Here is a 3,554-nt window from a genome sequence, read left to right as displayed (position 1 = left end):
GTCAGCTCTGGGTCGGTTCCCACTCGACAGCACACAACAATATACAATAAGATGATATTGTAGGTACTTAATCAGAGAAACTCACTCATTGCTGTCAAACCAGTTCCAACTCATCATTGACCAACTAGTGGGTTTCTGAGGTGATAAATCTACAGATTCCCCACCTTTCACCCAATATGTAGGTCAAGAATTCAACTTTTGCATTTGCAGCATAGAACTTTATGAACTACATCAGAAGTGGTTGTTGTTGTTGTTGTTGTTATGTGCCTTTGAGCCTCCTGCTACTCATAGCAACCCTATGTACAACAGTCCTAAACCCTGTCCTATCCCTTGTCAATCTTATTGTCTCCAACACACCCATCCCCATTACACCAGTGATTGAATCAATCCATCTCATAGAGGGTCTTCCTCTCCTGCACTGTCTCTCCACCCTCCCATGTCTCTCTCCAAAGACTGATCCCACCTTGCAACATGTCCAAAGTATGTCAGACGAAGAGTCCTTGTGTCCAAGAAGCAGCCTGACTTCATCCTCTCCAGGACAAACCTATTTGCTTTCTTAGCAATCAATGGTATATTAAATAGTGTTCTCCAGCACCACAGTTCAAAGGCATCAACTCTCCTATCATCTCTAATCATTGTCCAGCTCCCTGATGCATAGCAAGTAATTGCAAAGACTGTGGCCTATATCAGGTGCACCTTAGTCTCCATACTGACATCATTGCTCTTCAGTACTTTGGAGAGGTCTCTGAGAGCAGACCTACCCAATGCAATTCGTTTTTTAATTTCCTGGCTGCTGGTACCAAGAGTGTTGATTGTAGAGCCAAGCAAACTGAAGCTGTCAACAATCTCAATCTCTTCACCATCTATCATGATGCTGCCCATCGGCCCAGTGGTGAGAATCTTTGTTTTCTTGATGTTGAGATTCAATCCATATTGAAGGCTGCAATCCTTGACTTTCTGAAGCAAGCGCTTCAGGTCCTCCTCAGTTTCAGCAAGGAGGGTTGTGTCATCTGCATAAAGCAGATTGGTGATGAGTCTTCCTCCAATCCTGATGCCACACATCTCCTCATAAAGCCCAGCCTCCGGGATAATCTGATTATATAGATTGAAAAGGTATGGAGATAGGCACATCCTTAATGCACATTCTGTCCAATTTTGAACAATGCAGTGTCTCCTTGCTCTGTTCTGACGACTGCCTCCTGGTCTAAGTATAGGCTTCACATATGCACAATCAAGTGTTCTGAGATTCTCATTCTTCTCAGAGTCAGCCACAGTTTGTTGTGATCCACACAGTCAAATGCCTTTGTATAGTCAATGAAACACAGATAAACACTCCTCTGGTACTTTCTGCTTTCGGCCAAGATCCACCTGGCATTAGCTATAATATCCTTAGTGCCATGGCCTCTTTTAAATCCATCCTACACTTCAGGCAGTTCTCTGTTGAAGTGCTGTTCCAGTAGTTTTTGGATAATCCAGAGCATAATCTTGCTTGCATGTGATATCAATGATGTTGTTGTTGTTAAGTGCCAATGAGTCGTAGGCAACTCATAGCAGCCTTATGAATGAAAGTCCTGGACACCTGTATAACTTTCATCCTTTCTCCAGGTTCATAGGATTTTCAGAGGCAAGCTATTATGGAAGTGGATGCCACTCCTGCTTCCAAGCTTGTTTTAATCGGGGTGCTTCACCAAACACTGTCCACCATGGGGAACCAGTGTCACATTTGACTCCTCAGTGTCACAGTGTTCAGCTTCACAACAACCACAAGTTACCTCTGTACAGCAAGTGGACACACCAGGGTTACACAACCTAGAAGAATGTTTCACCAAAATCAATTAAAGGCAGGCCTGAGGGCCGCAGAATAGAATCACCTAACCTTGGCTTGGGAGCATGGCTTTCTGTCCGCTAAGCCAACTGCTCTCTCTCACTATGCTGTTGTTGTTGTTAAGTGCCATCGAGTCATAAGCGACTCATAGCAACCCTATGAATGAAAATTCTGGACACCTGTATAACTTTTGTTCTTTCTGATACTGTTCAATAATTTCCACACATCAGAAGTGGTGTAAAAAAAGAAATATTTTAAGAAAAACCTTTCGACAATGCTGTTAAGATGTGATATTATGGTTAAAATACTCAATAGCTAACCAAAAAGCTGAGTTTGAATGTCTAAGAGTCTGCTTCTGTAAAGATGGTTAGAAGCAATCAAGTCAGTACTGACTTGCAGTGACTCTATGCAGCAGAGCAAAACACTGTCTGGTCCTGCACCACCCCCGCAAGTGTCTCTGTTTAAAAGCCTGTTGTTGCAGCTATTGCATCAACCAAGTAATGAGAAATCGTGTCCTTTCCCAAACACAGTGTTCTTCTCTGGGGACAGGTCCCACTTGACTCAAATATGTGAAGTAAAGTCTCTCCCTCTTCACTTCCATGGAATATTCTAACCCTACTTCCTCCAATATAGACTTCTTTTGGTTATTCTTCTGGAAGTCCATTGAAGATTCTTTAACTATTATACTTTGGAAACCCTGTGGGCTAATTCTGCTACAGGGTCCTACGAGTCAAAATCGACTCAACAGCAATTCGTTTTGATTTTGGGAGTGTGAAGATGACACAGAAGAGACAAATAGCAAAATTATTTTTAAGGAGACCAGAGAAGCTTTAACATGGGAATGGTATGAAGGCTTGATGGTGAAATGTCCTGATCAAATCTCACAAGTGAAGGTCAGCTTTGTTTGGTGTCTTCGTCTAAAGACTTCAAAAGAACAAAGCCATTTCAGGAAACATAACATGCAATAAAAAAAATGAGTGGAAAAAAATGAGAAGATAATTGAAACGTTGAATAGAACTTAGGAAAAATTCAGATTGACATTAGGAGGACAAAACATATGCACCAAAGGTGACTATCTCCCTCATATAAACTTGAAAGACAGGATGAAATCACTGCTCACTAGGAGAGTCCATTCCAGGCAAGAATAAAGGGGAGTAACTGGTGGGTCTCTTGGCTTGTTGAGTCTCCTAATGGGTGGAATGGCCTGTGCCCCAGGTATGCATTTTTTTCAGAAAGAAGCTAGGACTATGAGAGTGGAGAGAGACCTAGTGGGCTGTTGTGGTAGGGATGGAGAGAAGGTTGGCTTAGAATTAGTAGTACTGTTTGCAGACCCCCCCCAAAAAAAATTGCTAAATTGCTTTAAAATTTTCTCTTTTATTTACCTCAGGAATTTCATTTTATTCAACAAACCAAAGATAAACAAAGGTAAACTTCATCTCAATCCATAAGAAATGAAAATTAATTACCAATATAAGAGTCAACACAGATTTAACATCAATGGTTTTTATTATATTTCAGGGAGGAAAAGCCTCTTTAATGGTCTTTGTGACTCTTAAAGATGGCAAATGTTCATGCTCATCTACACTGTTGTTGTTGTTGTTGTTGGGTGCTGTTGAGTCGAGTACAACTCATAGTAACTCTGTGGATAAAAGAGCTGAACCCTGTCCTGCACCATCCTCACATTTCCTAACACACATGAGCTCACTGCACCAGTTACCATGTCAGTCCA

Source organism: Elephantulus edwardii, unplaced genomic scaffold (assembly GCF_000299155.1).
Source record: "Elephantulus edwardii isolate Elephantulus edwardi_28Jun2011 unplaced genomic scaffold, EleEdw1.0 scaffold00085, whole genome shotgun sequence".
In the NCBI taxonomy this organism is placed as follows: domain Eukaryota; kingdom Metazoa; phylum Chordata; class Mammalia; order Macroscelidea; family Macroscelididae; genus Elephantulus; species Elephantulus edwardii.
This window is presented reverse-complemented; position numbering follows the sequence as displayed.